This window comes from Euprymna scolopes, chromosome 13 (assembly GCF_053919585.1).
Source record: "Euprymna scolopes isolate OS-2025 chromosome 13, ASM5391958v1, whole genome shotgun sequence".
NCBI lineage: Eukaryota > Metazoa > Mollusca > Cephalopoda > Sepiida > Sepiolidae > Euprymna > Euprymna scolopes.
In genome coordinates this window covers 3,203,508-3,220,359 of record NC_136494.1, presented here as the reverse complement: position 1 = coordinate 3,220,359, position 16,852 = coordinate 3,203,508, and the positions used below count along the sequence as shown (strand labels likewise).

General features: G+C 36.3%; 1 pseudogene; it reads left to right on the top strand.

Annotated features, from left to right (window-relative positions):
* Window positions 1–1,178: 1,178 nt before the first annotated feature.
* On the top strand, window positions 1,179–1,294 carry LOC145292651 (5S ribosomal RNA; annotated as a pseudogene).
* Window positions 1,295–16,852: the final 15,558 nt, after the last annotated feature.

Genomic DNA, 16,852 nt, shown 5'->3' with positions numbered 1-16,852 from the left:
GACGGGTGTTTTTCGTGAAAGATTGGCGAGGGGGGGATTGGAGTTCAGAGGAGCACCTGCCATGGAAATAACGATAAAACAAGGATAGGCTGGCAACGTCTCTTCTGTGGAAAAGGGCATCCCCCACTAAGGCACGAAGTCTATTTTGTACTCTGTCAAGGCAGGATAGGCTGTTTTTAGCAGCTCCTGCCTAGATATGGCAACAGTATTCCATCCTTGGACGTACTTGGGTTTTATATAGATAGAGAATTGCATCAGTAGTGAGATATCTTTAGATAAGTTCGTACTGGTAGCTTAATTGCCATATATATTTTATAACTTTACACACACACGCACATACATATATATATATAACTACTTCATTTACTCACATAAAATTAATATACGAAAGTATAAATTTATGCGTAAACTTTAAGTATTTACTTCAGCAGTACTCAATATGTAGGTAGAGTTAGTTAGTAAATTAGTACGCCATATATATATATATATATATATATATATATATATATATATATATATATATATATATAATACAATACCATGCCATCCTGATCTTATTAAAGATAATTGAATTAGTGTTTGTATCAAACAGTCTTCAATCAAAATGCCAGTGGCATCGCATGAAAATAACTTCTTACACATTATGCACAATGCTTTAAGTAAACTACATCATTCCTTATATTTTGTTTTAATGAAAGTACGATTGAAACTAAATCAAGCTGAAATACATGTCATGTCGTCTAGCCAAATATCTAGTTCAGACTATCGACTCTCTCCCCTCACAGAACATTAGGCACGATTTCATTCATCCGGGGTGCGTGTGTTTATGTATTAACACCATCGATACAAGTCATGATACCCGATGTCCGTGTACCCGATTGGCACGCAAACAATTCTAGACACACAACGTCAAGCACTATCAACCGATCCAAGATTTAAGTTACACCAGTAAAAATGTAGCCAATAATACATGCGAGATATTTTAGGGTGTTACTTGATTAAAAAAAGTTAAATCTTCTCATATATTACTAGCAAGGATACCCGGAATAATAATAATAATAATAATACTACTACTACTACTACTACTACTACTACTACTGCTACTACTACTACTACTACTACTAATAATAATAATAATACTAATAATACTACTACTACTACTACTAATAATAATAATAATATACGGCATAATCGCGTTGACACACTGGTTCTCGTCAGATCACCGAAGTTAAGCAACGTTGAGCCTGGTTAGTACCAAATGGTGACCATTTGGGAATTCTAGGCGCTGTATGTTCTCTCCGCTTATCTCGGCATTTGTTTCCAGTCGTCCTGTACATATATTTCACTGGCGATTGATATTTAACTATGTCGATTCAGAAGAGGTTTGGTTGGAGATTGCGCACCTTCTGCCACAAAAATTTCACGCGCAAGCACTCCTACGTCTCCTATAGTCTGTCAAAGACTGAAGGAGCCTGTGTACTGTAATAATAATAATAATAATAACAATAATAATAATAATAATAATAATAATAATAATAATAATAATAATATATAAACGGGCTATATGTCCGTCTGTCTCCATATTTTCAATCTCTATCTCTCCGAAACTTCAAGTCGCAGAGCGGCGCTAAGGACCTCAAAATAACCCTTATCCCCGAGTGGTTTCAGAGCCTTGATAAGTGGTGACCTCCATGTAAAACAAAAAACAAAAAAAATGGACCGTTTTTTATCGGTTTTTAATCAGTTAAATAGTTTTTAAGAGGTCCAAAAAGGATCAAAATTGAAAAGAAGAATCGATAAACATTTCGGACATTCATCTTTGTTTTTCTTATTTTTAATCAATTCATATGCGTCTCACATTGGTACAGTGGTAACGTCACTAACTTTGAATGATACAGTTTTGCTTTCGGTTTCAATTCTCTCTGATAGCATCCAAATACTTTATTGTATTGTAAATGTATTGAGCACTGTTGTAGTAAATACTTAAAGTTTACGCATAAAATAATACTTTTGCATATTAATTTATGTGATTAAATGAAGTAGTCATATATATATATATATATATATACATATATATATATACTTCATGTAATCACATAAATTAATGTAAAAAAGTATTATTTTATACGTAAACTTAAAGTATTTACTACAACAGTGCCCAATACATAGGTAGAGCTAGGTAGTAATTATAAAAATATATATGGCAATTAAACTACACAGAATATTCCGCGTTTCATCCACGCTAGGATTCGTCAGGCTTATGCAAAGAGTTGTCGTTGTCTCGCGTTTTTATATGCGCACATTCTATTGAGCTTTTAGTTAGCCAATCAGATTTCTAGTTTCCACCGCTCCCTTCCTAATTAGCCAATGGGCAGGCACTTACAGGACAAAGGCCCAGTTGACCTTGGGTTCACTCCTTCCTTTGTGTGTGCTTTTTTTAGCAGGAAGCATAGATATTTAGTGATTTGAGCTATTTTTAACCCTAGGTGTAGTTAAATATGTTTTTTTTATTATGTATGTATATATATATATATATATATATATATATATATATATATATATATATATATATATATATATATAATTTATAAAATATATATGGTGATTAAGCTACACTGGATATTCGGCGTTTCATCCACTCTAGGATTCCTCAGGCTTATGCGCGAATTCTGTGGTTGTTTATCGTTTTTATATGGTATCTTTTCTATTGAAGATTTAGTTAGCCAATCAGCTTTCTAGTATCCACCGCGCCTCTTCCTATCAGCCAATGGGCATGCATTTTATCGGACAAAGGATTTGTTTTAAAACTAGGTTAGTGTTCTTTTTGTTTTTTTGTTAGTTTATATATATATATATATATATATATATATATATATATATATATATATATATGTGTGTACATGCATATATGCACACATATATATATATACATATATATATACATACATATATGTGTGATCGTTTATGTATATTCATGTTTATTTAATTTATTTATTTGTTTATTTTCTATTGTTTTTGTTAGTTTTAAAACTATTTTGTATCGTTATCCTGGAGTAAATTTTATTTTGTGAACACAGTTATTTGTTATTTCTCTTCTACAGTTTAATAAATGTTGGGGTTCTTTAAAGTACAGGATAGCAAATTTTTCATGAAGGCATAATCTACATGGGTCGTCTAGAATCCTACACGTGGTAGCTTGTCTTATTATTTTCCATTGGACTACCGGCGAATGTCCGCCCTTTTTGAGTTCCCAGTATTTATTCGCTACTGTTGTTTTTATACAGTGTTTTTTTTATTGTTGAATGTACTTTTGTGGTCATAGTATCGGGTTTTGAAATCTAAGGAAGTCATGCCTATGTAATATTTCTTGTTATTCGGGTTTTCTTTCGCAAATATTGTTGCCTGATAAACTACGCTTTTAGTTAGACATTTATTTTGAACTGGGCAAAGTGTGCGGTGTCTACAATTGCATTTATCTTGTTCGTTATTAGTATTTTTATTTATAGTATGGTTGTTTTTGTCCGGGGTTGGTTTATTATTATTACTATTATTATTATTATTATTATTATTATTATTATTATTATTATTATTATTATTATTATTATTTCTGCTATTGTTAGTTTTATTCGCGCATAAGCCTGAGGAATCCTAGAGTGGATGAAACGCCGCATATTCAGTGTAGCTTAATCGTCATATATATTTTATAAATTACTAACTAGCTCCACCTACGTATTGAGCACTTTTGAAGTAAATACTTAAAGTTTACGCATAAATCTATACTTTCGTATATTAATTTTATGTGAGTAAATGAAGTAGTTATATATATATATATATATATATATATATATATATATATATATATATATATATATATATATGAAAAAAAAATGAAAAATTTACTATCCTATACTTTAAAGAATCCTAACATCTAATAAACTGTAGGAGAGAAATAGCGAACAACTGTGTTCACAGAATAAACTTTACTCTAGGATAGCGATACAAAATAATTTTCAAATTAACAATAACAATAGAAAATAAATAAGTAAAATAAACATACATATACATAAATTATCATGCATATATATATATATAAGGTTAAGCGCATGAGGAGGATACCTATATCAATTTCTACTAACTTAATTTCATTTTACCTCACATTAAGATGTTTATATATGCAGACAATGTGAATTTTGAAATTAGTCTAAACTAAGCGTCAGTTTGGCTACTCAAACTCCTTAACAATAATATCATGGTTTTAGCCTCGATCTGCTTACACCTACATCTATCATACATATGTCGATTTGTCTTGCGTACCCTTCTTTCTTTCATAATTACCGCATATATGCACACTATCAGATTTTACTGATTAGTTAATTGTTGACATAGCCAACTACATACCCTCCAATATATTCAAACAGATACCAGACAGCCAGCCATGAATGTTCTGCCGCCATTGCTCATAGAAATTGCTTTAAACGTAATTCATGTTTTGAAAATACCATGTTTACGTGTAATGTACGACCGGACAACGCCGGGATGGCAACTAGTATATATATATAACTAGTATATATATATAACTACTTAATTTATTCACATAAAATTAATATACGAAAGTATAAATTTATGTGTAAAACTTTAAGTATTTACTTCAAAAGTGCTCAATACGTAGGTAGGGCTAGTTAGTAAGTTATAAAATATATATGGCGATTAAGCTACACTGAATATTCCGCGTTTCATCCACTTTAGGATTCTTCAGGCTTATTAGACTGAAGAGTCCTAGAGTGGATATATATATATATATATATATATATATATATATATATATATATATATATATATATATACCAATAGCAGCATTATTTCGGAAATTAAAATAATAGCATAATGGTAGTATAGTGATAATTAATAAATAAGGAACCAGTTTTTTTAGAGTTCAAACAACTTAAGAAGAACATGTCAATCAGCGGAGGAAGTTCAACAATGCCTACATTGTGACCAGATGAGCGTAGACTAACCCGCCATTTTCGATTAGCACAAGAGAACATATATAATGGCATGTATGCCAAGCATCTATAACACTTAATATGAGCTTTGGTTATTTCTTTCAGCGATGGTGTCTAATAATAACTTATATGGAGAAGTGGGTTAGGGTTAGAGTAAGGGTAAATGTCAGAGTAACGATGAGTTCAACGGTTCAATTTTGCGTGTCAACTTTCCGGACAGTCTTCAACAGTCGAATATTTTGGATGTTCTTTGAGGCATATCAAAAATATTTTGGATTGATAAAAATGTTTATCTTGTATATATATATTTTTTTACACAGTGGTCACCACTTATCAAGGCCCGGAAGCCACTCAGGGATAAGGGTTATTGCAAGTACAGTACGTTAGTGTGGAGATTTGATGAAGCGTTTACTTAAGGGGGCGGTTCATTAGGAATTTTTTAACATTGGACTTGAAGACATCCAAGTTGTACTCCGGTGGGAAGCAGGCAGAGGGAACAGAGTTCCACAGGCGTGCAGTTCTAAGAAAGAAGCTTTGTTCATGGAATCCACGTTTTGATTTATGCACAGATAAAGAGTGGGGGAAAATTTTCACAGTGGATTCGGCTAGACGAGTGTTTTTCGTGAAAGATTGGCGAGGGGGGACCAGAGATTGGTGTTCAGACGAGCACCTGCCATGGAAATAACGATAAAACAAGGATAGGCTTGCAACGTCTCTTCTGTGGGAGAGAGGTTGCAGGGTAGAGAAAAGGGCATCCCCCACTAAGGCACGAAGTCTATTTTGTACTCTGTCAAGGCAGGATAGACTGTTTTTAGCAGCTCCTGCCCAGATATGGCAGCGGTATTCCATCCTTGGACGTACTTGGGTTTTATATAGATAGAGAATTTCATCAGTAGTAAGATATCTTCTGGAGCGGTAGAAGGATGCCACTATCTTTCCAGCGACCTTGGCAACCGACTTGATGCACGTGTTTCATTTCAGATCAGGAGTAAAGATCAAACCCAGAAGCTTGTCAAAACACGGGGCCTCACCCAGACGAGAGCCATCCATCACAATTGATGCCAGATGGGGATCAGAGCGTTGATGATGTAAGGATAGGAGTTTGGTTTTGGATGCATTAAAGGTAACCAGCCACATCTTCCCCCACTGAACCACGCGCTCGAGATCAGAGGAGAGAGAATCAGAAAGAACTTTGTCATTTACAGCCTTTGATGTGTTGCCGTAGATGGTCGTGTCATCATAATGAGCATTATATATTAATTTTTATAATAATAAAAAGATCCAAAAACAACAACTAATAAAGATGAGACTAATAGTCCGAAATAAAAATAAAAATTAATATATATATACATATATATATATATATATATATATATATATATATATATATATATATAGTGCCGGCAAAAAGAAAGTCCGCAGCTGTAATTTTTTCAAAAACTAAATTTAACGTAAGTGTTTAAACAAAATATACCTCATTTGATTCGCCGTTTATTCCTCTATTATTTTACCTGTTCATATTTGACTTTTAATTTAAATATTCTATTGTTCACGTCAATTAAAAAAATAACTTCAAATTGAGGAGGCAAAAAGAAAGTCCACAGCAACAAATTCGCTTAAAACCAGCTTCAATAACTCAGTGTTATCAATCAACAAGCAACAAATCATCTCTAATCGTAATTGTTGTTGTTCCAGGTTACACAACGTAACATTTAGTCCATATGCCACGATTATCTCTTAGTGATCGTCAGGAGCTCATTAATCTCCACCTTTATGGTTTAGCCAATCGAAAAATCGGCCGCAGATTGAAATTTGATGAGAAAACAGTACGAAAGACTGTGCAAAATGCCCCTAAATCTGGTCGTACTAGAGTTACTTCTAACAGGGAAGACAATGCTATCAAGATCTGCAGCCTAAGAAACAGATTTGAAACAGCTCCCCAAATCCAACAACAGTGCAATCTTGTTAAAAAGTGGTCTCTTTCTACTGTCAAGAACAGATTAAAGGAATTTAATTTGCGAGGATATGCTGCAAGACACAAGCCAATGATTTCTATAAAGAACAGACAGCGCCGTCTAGACTTCGTCAGATGCAATGAAGATCATGACTTTCATATTGGTAAAACGTGCTTTTTAGCGACGAAAGCAAGTTCAATAGACTAGGTAGTGATGGTAGGCAGTACGTCCGTCGGAAGAAAGACGAAGAATTTAATACTAGGTGCTCAGTTTCAACGCTGCAAGGTGGTGGGGGTTCAGTTTTGGTGTGGGGCATGATTAATATGAAAGGGCCTATAGTTTGTTCTCAAGGTCGAATTAATTCGACCAAGTACATTAATATGTTTCTACCCTACTTTGGTCGGAATTTGGATGATAATCCCATCTTCATGAAGGATAATGCTCCCATTCACACAGCTGGCAATGTCAAGAGGTTTCTGGAAGAGCATAATATTCCGTGTTTGGATTTCGCTCCATTAGCAGCTCTTTATATCGGCTAAAGACAAATCGAATTTGTTCCACAGATTTATATAAAGTTTCAAGACCGTAGACCAACAAATGATCGACACCTTAAGTAAACACTTCATCAAATCTCCACACTAACGTAATGTACTTGCAATAACCCTTATCCCTGAGTGGCTTTCGAGCCTTGATAAGTGGTGATAGAGTAGTTTGGTAGAAACCATTCACCAAACGGACAAGGTGGAAAGCTGGGTGTTTTCGTTCGATAGCACTCAAGTAATATATATTTAAAATTTTGAAATCACAATTGCATATTGGGTACACTATAATCATCAATAGAGTATTAGCTCTATAATGACAAGTAGGGATATTAATGAATTAAAATATATTTTGGCGGCTCTACCAAACTCCATTGTTTACAGACGTGAATCATGATATATAGGGGGTTTGGACCTGTGGAACAAAATTCGATTTTGTTTTTAGCCGAAAAAATAGTTGCAAAGATGTCAAACTTAAAAACAAACACTTGGCAGACTAAGCTGACTTAGAGTTCTCTTCTACACATGCGCAAATATACATTTATATGTCAAACACCGTTGTTGTTTTTTTTTTAACTTTTTGTATGCGAATTGACGTAGCTAAGTGGGTAACAGATAAGGCTGGATGGCTATATGTTTTGATTAAGATTCTAGCTGATGGCACCCAAGTCCTTCATTTATATTTTAAATCACTTCCATACATTGGGTACAATATAATAATAAATATAAAATCTGCATGAATTAAAAAAAAAATTATAATTAAGATGATTTTGCAACGGGCGGTTTGCTAGTATATATATATATATATTATATATATATATATATATATATATATATATATATATATATATATATATATATATATATATATATATAGTGTTTCCTTTTCAGATTAAATATGTTTTTAACTCATTTCAAAGTGTTTTTTTAACATGTTTTATTAACTGTTTGCTCATATATATATATATATATATATATATATATATATATATATATATATATATATATATATATATATATGTATGTAGTGAGTATGCTTGTTTTTATGCTTTTGCGTGTATTTTCATTTGGAAATATTTTACTGAATTTAGGTGTTTTGTTTGTTCCGAAATACCTTTCTTGTTTTTATTTTGGTAGTTGTTTATCAAGGATTTCTTGCCACGTGTGTTTTTGTTCTAAAGAGTCTGTGTTATTTAAGAGAAGTAGGTCATTGAGTGCTATTGATTTTTCAGCCGACATGATTCGCGCCATTCGACGATCGTGCAAAGAAAATATTTGAGATTTGAAAAGGAACCACGAAAAAGAAAAAGGAAAGAAGTAGACGCTATGAAAATGATGGAAATTAAGAAGGCAACTTGTAGTAAAAGGGAGAGGGTGAACAAGAGATATTAAGAAAGATGGGGTAGAAAAAGAAAAGGTAGAATTGAAAGAGGAGAAAGTAAGGGAAAAAGGTTGGGAAAAAGAAGAAGAAAAAGAAGAAGAAAAAGAAGAAGAAGAAGAAGAAGAAGAAGAAAAAGAAGAAAAAGAAGAAATAATAGATGATAATATGAAAGAGGAGCAAGGGCGTAGCTAGCAGTACTTTCACAACCCTTCAGAGAAGTCGACCGATTTTTTCCCCTAATTTAAAGCGCCAGTAGAGCAGCCAGACATAGATAAGGAGGCATTGCTTATAACTGAATTGCTTATAAATAAATTGCTTATAAATAAATTGCCTACTAATCAGAGAGTTATTTACTTCTTGCAAATCGATTTTGCCTGCCATTTCACAAGAACGCCTGAAAGTTTACCTTTTGCAGGGTTGGATTCGTTTCTTTTCGTTCAACCTATTTAATAATTTGTTTTAATTTTTTTGTACAAGAACGAAACGAAACTTTTCATATCGTTTTGTTCAATTTTCGGTTTGCTTCGTACATCTATAAGTATTAAATTATGACCAGAATGTGACAAAAGGTACTAAGATTAAGCAAAAAACTATGAAACATGAAAAGTTATAATTAGTGCAACCTAAAAATCATATTTATTAATCAGGTTGAGTAATTTAACATAGTAATTATTTAAAAAAATTAATAAATTAATCAAAATATTTAAATTTCACATAATAAAAACATTCAATGAACATTAATTGCATTTTTCGTTTTAGTAAATTTTTGTTTCGTTTCGTTTGTATTTATTTTATAATAAATACAAACGAAACGAAACAAAAATTTACTAAAACGAAACGAACGAAACATATTTTGTAAAATTTTTGCTACGAAAGTTCGACCCCCCCACCTTTGTCTTTTCTGGCTACATCATTGATGAGAAGAAGGGAAAAAAGTGACAAAAATAGAGAGTGAGGAGAAAAAAATCAAGCAAAAAAGAAAATAAAAAGAAAAAAGTGAGGAAGACGGAAGCAGAAGAAATCGACAGCAAAAAAAAAAAAAAAAAAAGGGTGCGACAGCTGAATCGCGAATTGATTTCGTACAGACACTAAAAAGTAAATGTCTTGAATTCCTACACTGTTTCTTTCTCCGGTTTGTTGGAATTCACTTTCCTCTTCACTCCCCAAAGCAAGGAAGTTTTCAAAGGAACGTGTGAACTCAAAATACTTTCAACCAATGAAAATCGTTCCGAATTCTCAAAAGCAACCCATCTATGCCAAAATGACCCCCAACCGTAGTGGAATGGGGACGAAAATGGAAGATAACATTTAATACTAATGAGACTAAGTTGATATCCTTTAACAATCACAAGAAACCCTTCTAACCACCGATATCCATGACAAATAACTCCCTACTCGAGAATTCTTCCTTTAAATTTCTCGACTTAACATTCACAGGAAATATAAACTGGAACAAATATATTGAGGACATTACGAAGACTATTGTCAGGAAGGTGGGCTCTCTCTATCGTGCTAGAAAACGGCGCAAAGCTGAGCGTATTCTGTACCTCTGCAAGGCCACCATTAGATCATGCATGGAGTAATGGTGCCACATCTTGGCTGGCGCATCTACCACTAGCTTTTCCCTTTTGGGAAAGGTCCAGAAACAGATCTGCAATCTAATAGGTCAACTAGTGTCTATTTTACAATACTCTAATGAAGTAATCTTAAGAAAGAAATAGCGACAGCTAAGAGAGAATTTACTGAAACCACTAAAAACGCATTGAAGTGCAAAAATTAGGAAATCGTGACTTCTGGAAAATCTATAACAGTGTAGTAAATAATGGGCAATCGCTATTCCCCCACTAACCAACAATCACGAGGTTGTTTGCTCAGCAACCAAGAAGGCTAACATGCTTACCAGTCGGTTTGCCTCGAACTCCACACTGGACCCTTTCAACCACCCCCTACCTGACTTTCCTATGCGGACAGACGCCACGCCAGACGATCTGAAAATCACCCCTGCTCAGGTGCATGCTATTATAAAAAACCTTGACACTTCAAATGCATGTGGACCCGATCTCATCCCAGCTGTGCTATTAAAAAAGTGCTCAGCCGAAGTAGCTCCAGTTCTCTCCAAACTCTACAACAAATGCCTTAATGAATCTTGCTTGCCAGGCTGTTGGAAAACTGCTTCTGTGGTACCAGTATTCAAGAATTCTGGCGAAAGAACTGACCCAGTAAATTATCGCCCTATTAGCTTTTTGCCAAAATATTTGAGACCTTAATTAACCATGCTCTAGTCCAGCACCTTACAGATGCTAAACTTCTGAATGACCAACAATATGGATTTAGACAAGCCCTTTCCACAGCAGACATCCTAACTGTAATCTCTGAACGTATATACCATTCACTGGACAAAGCGGGGGAGGGCAGAGCGGTAGCTTTAGATATATCTAAGGCTTTTGACAGGGTATGGCATGAAGATCTCCTCATGAAAATTAGACCATACGGTATCACTGGTAGAATACTTAACATAATTAAATCCTTCTTAGATAAGAGAAAAATCCAGGTTGTCCTCGACGGTCGTACATCTAAACAATATGATTCTTTTTACATGGGGGTCACCACTTATCAAGGCCCGGAGGCCACTCAGGGATAAGTGTTATTGCGTGTATAGTAATAAATGAGATAGTATTGAAGTAATCATTAGTATTGGAGATTTGATAGAGTGTCTTACTTAAGAGGGCGGTTTGTCAGGAATTTGTTTATGTTGGACTTGAAGACATCCAAGTTGTAGTCAGGTGGGAAACAGGCAAACGGAAGAGAGTTCTACAGTCTTGCACTTCTGAGAAAGAAGCTCTGCTCATGGAATGTACGTTTGGATTTAGGCACAGATAAAGAGTGGGGAAAATTATTGACAGTAGTTTCAGCCAGACGAGTGTTTCTCGTGAAAGATTGGCGAGGGGGGACCAGAGATTGGAGCTCAGACGAGCACTTGCCATGGAAATAACGATAAAACAAAGACAGGCTCGCAACGTCTCTTCTGTGGGAGAGAGGCTGCAGGGAAGAGAAAAGGGCATCCCCCACTAAACCACGAAGTCTATTTTGTACTCTGTCAAGGCAGAATAGGCTGTTTTTAGCAGCTACTGCCCAGATGTGGCAGCAGTACTCCATCCTTGGACGTACTTGGCTTTTATACAGATAGAGAATTGCATCAGTAGTGAGATATCTTCTGGAGCGGTAGAAGGATCCCATCATTTTCCCAGCGTCCTTGGCAACAGACCTGATGTACTTGCTCCATTTCAGATCAGGAGTAAAAATCACACCCAGAAGCTTGTCAAAACATGGAGCCTCCTCAAGACGAGAGCCATCCGTTTCAATTGATGCCAGATTGGGATCAGAGCGTTGATGATGTAAAGATAGAAGCTTGGTTTCGGATGCATTAAAAGTGACCAGCCACATCTTCCCCCACTGTACCACGCGCTCAAGATCAGAGAGAGAATCAGAGAGAACTTTGTCATTTACGGCATTTGACATGTTGCCATAGATGGTCGTGTCATCAGCATAGATGTCAACGAATGATTTAAGTATGTGTTTTGGAAGATCATTGATATAGATCAGGAAGAGTTTTGAGTTATATAAATGCGGGAGTGCCCCAAGGGTCTATCCTTGGACCTCTATTATTCCTAATATTCATAAATGACCTCCCCAACAAAATTGCCTCTGAGATTGGTATATATGCTGATGACACCACACTCTATAACAGGCACGACAGAAAAAAAATGAACACATATCTAAAGAAATGGCAGAAACACTAGAGGATGACCCCCCAATCAGAAGTGGAATGGAGACAAAAATGGATGGCCACGATCAATGCCGCCAAGACTAAATTAGTTTCCTTTAATAACTACAAGAAAACCTTCTCTACCACCAATAGCAATGGCCAACGACTCTTTATCTGAGAGTACATCTTTCAAACTCCTTGGCCTAACGTTCACAGGAAACATGTATTGGAACAATTACATTGAAAGCATTGCGAAGAAGATAGGCTCTCTCTACCATGTTAGAAAACTACGAACACCCGAAAGTATCATGTAGCTCGAAAAGGCCACCATTCGCCCATTTATGGAGTATTGCTGTCATATTTGAGCTGGTGCATCGGCTACTAGTCTCTCGCTCCTAGACAAGGTTCAAAAGAGAATCGCCAATCTGATAGGCTCTGAACTGGCATCTAAGCTTCAGCCTCTGTCCCATCGACGAAATGTTGCATCCCTCTGCCTGTTCTACAAACATTATAGTGGTGAATGCTCTGACGAACTGCAGACACTTGTGCCCCCATGACGTAGACACCCTCCACAAACCCGACAGGCAGCTAAATCCCATCCCCACACAGTAGAGATCCCCAGATGTAAAAGATCTTTTTACTCCAGTAGTTTCTTCCCCAGAACCGCTAGACTTTGGAATTCCATTCCAGGTCCCTGCTTCCCCAACTGTACTGACGTGCAGAAGTTCAAGTGTAAAGTGAACTGATACCGCATTCTAAAATGATCAAAATCTGCACAATAAGCAGCATCTTTACCAATCATCATAGTGTTGCTTGACCGTCCACTGATAACTATTTAACTTTTATCCTCGCGTGGCCTTTCGGCTTTGATTAGTGATATCATCAAAATAAAAAATAAAAAGCGTGAAGAAAGGAGAGAAAGTAAACAAAATATGGGAAGAGGGAGGACATGAAGAAAGAACAAATATAGAAATGGAAAATCGGAACAAATGTTTGAAAATGCAAAGGAAAAAGGAACGCATTAAAGAAAATGCAGAACGTTAAAAAGGGAGGGCAAGCAAGAAATGTAATGCAGTACATGTTTACACACGTGTTAGCATGTAGACCCAGCACGTTGTAGATCTGTCGCAAGGAACATAAGAAAAGAATAACTCAAGTAATTTTCTCCGTTGGAACAGCAGACATTTATTTCCACCTCTTTAACGTTATCCTTCTCTCTGACCTCTGTCCTCTCGAACGTGCTCGTGATCCTCTCGAACCTGATCCTTACTCACACTGCGCACACGTTCTTATTTTTATAATATTTTTCCTTGTCTTGCCGTGACGTCACTTCGCGCACGCCTCGGTCGTACGTACGCCCACACTCTCTTACGGAAAAGGATAACGAGAAAGCACTGCCAGTATGAAATATAATAGAATTTGGTAGTTCGCGTTGTTTTATTTTACGGTATATAAACCCGTTATCGATTGTTTAATGGCGAATAGAATAATTTTGGTAAAAGGTTTATATAAAACTTGTCTAAAAATGTACTCACACTTTAATAGTCGCTAACATTCTGCCCTTTTTTGTGTGGTATAGATGTAACTAGCGGGAAGAAGGCACCTGGCTTTGCCCGGTTGTAAAATACACTTAAATCTGATATTCTAATTTGTCCGGATTTCGTATATAATATTATAGAGTTGTGATTTCAAAAGTAAAAAAAAGTATTTGGCTGCCATCAGCTAGAATCGAAACCGAAAGCAAAACTGTAGCATTCAAAGCTGGTGACGTTACCACTGTACCAACGTGACACGCATATCAACTGATGAAAAATAAACTAAATTGAATAACGATGTTTTCAATTTTGCCATCATTATGACACCATTAAAAACTATTTTAACCGGCTAAAACCCATAAAAGGACGGCACATAAAAATCCAATTATTTTAGGCTCCTAACGTCACTCTGCGATTTTTAGTTTGGAGGAGATAAAGTTTGTCAAATATGAAAAAAGGAAGACAACAGAAATAGTGAGTTTAATAAATTAGATTAGCGGGGCGGAGGGGGACACCCGGCTTTGCCCGGTCGTAGAATACGCTTAAATATGATATTTTAATTTGTCCCGATTTCGTATATATTATTATAGAGTCGTGATTTCAAAAGTGAAAAGAAGTAATTGGGTGCCATCAGCTAGAATCGAAACCGAAGCATTCAGAGCTGGTAACGTTACCACTGTAACAATGTGACACACATTCGAACTGATTACATATTAACAAAAAATTCAGGTGAATGTACAAAATGTATAACGATTTTTTCTATTTTTACCCTTTTTTGACCCCTTAAAAGACTATATTAAAAGACTCATAAAAGAACGGTCCGTAAAAATCCAATTATGTGATGTACCTAGCCCCGCTCTGCGATTTTTAGTTTCGGGGGAGATAGAGTTTGAACATATGAAGAACGACAGACCCACAGACATATAGCCGTTTATATATTAGATTAATTAATAACAGCATGGCGGGATATCTTCTTAGATGGAAATATTATTGGAAGATAGAAAACGCCATTGAAGGACAAATACGCCAACAGCCAACAAGGCGCGAACCATTGTTAGCAGTATAGACAGAAAAATCGTCCAGAACATCAACAAGAAACGTTCTGGACGACCACGGACATCTACGAGCCACGAAATAAAAGAGCACGTGCAAGAAACACTCCCTCTATCACCGAAGAAATAACTTCGACAAACTGATCAGGAAACCTATACCTCATAAGGTATCGTTTATCGCATTACAAAGCATCTATACTGGAAATCCTACATATCAACACTAATCCACACTCTCAACGGAGACCAGCCTCGTCGGAGAGTTCAATTCGGTGAATGGTGCGTAGCAAAATATGCAGAAAATGTACGGTTTCCACACGAAATTGTGTGGAGCGATTAGGCAACATTAAATAGCTCCATTAATCATCACATTTGCATGTTTGTACAAGCCAGTACGAGGGGCGTGCAATAAGTAATGCCCCTGACCCACTTCTAGTTGGCTGATCTAGCTGAAATTTTGCATATGCAATGATTTATATCTCTACGGGTTATGTGGCAAATTACAGCTCTGAACTAATTGTGGTTTCTGTTTTACAGGTGTTTGAACTGAGTCAGGTGTGAAATGGAGCCTGTTGAATGTCGAGCAGTGATCCGGTTTTTGTATTTGAAAGGACGCACACCACAGAAAACTTTTGATGAAATGAAAGAAACTTATAGTGATAATGCCCCATCATAGGACCTTGTAAAACGCTGGCATCGTGAATTAAAATATGACCGAAAGTCCGTGGAAACAGTTGAGGCTGCCATTTTGGAAGATCGGCGCATTACTATTCGCCAAATAGCTCAAGATGTTAAGATTAGTACAGGGTCTGTGGAAACTATCATTCATGACCATTTGCATATGCATAAGATGTCTACCAGATGGATTCCCAGGTTGCTCACACCATTTCAGAAGCGAGAACACGTCGACTGCTCGAGGATGAATTTGAAGATGTGCCAAGAAGATGAGTCAAAGTTTTTCAAAAGACTGATTACACAGGATGAAACCGGGATCCATCACTATGATCCAGAGACTAAAGCCCAGTCAATGCAGTGGAAACACTTGGACTCACCACCTCCAAAGAAGGCAAGGGTGCAGGCCTCCGCTGGCAAGGTCATGCTCACAGTGTTCTGGGTCCAGGGCAGAGTAGTGATGATAGATTTCCTGGCAAAGGGTACCACAATTACAGGAGCCTATTATGCTTCACTTTTGAGGAAATTAAGGGAAGCTATCAAACTCAAGAGGCGGGGCAAGATCAGCAAAGGCACCCTCCTCCTGCAGGACAACGATCCGGTCCACAACTCGCATATCACCAGATCAGAAGCACGGGCGTGTGGTTATGAAACCCTTCCCCATCCTCCCTACTCTTCTGACCTTGCACCCTCTGACTTTCACGTCTTCCCAGCAATGAAGTTGTTTTTGAAAGGAAAGCGTTTCCCAGATTATGCAGCCTTGATTTCTGAAGTCAAGTCGTGGTTGGTGCTGCATCAAACGATGGGAGAAATGCATCTCTGGGTGGTTCCTATGTAGAGAAAGACTAATAACTGTGCCAAGTTTCGTTGCTCTACTGCTATGGGAAGTGGATCAGAGGCATTACTTATTGCACGCCCCTCATAGTTCCCAATTGTTTTACATAGCGGCACG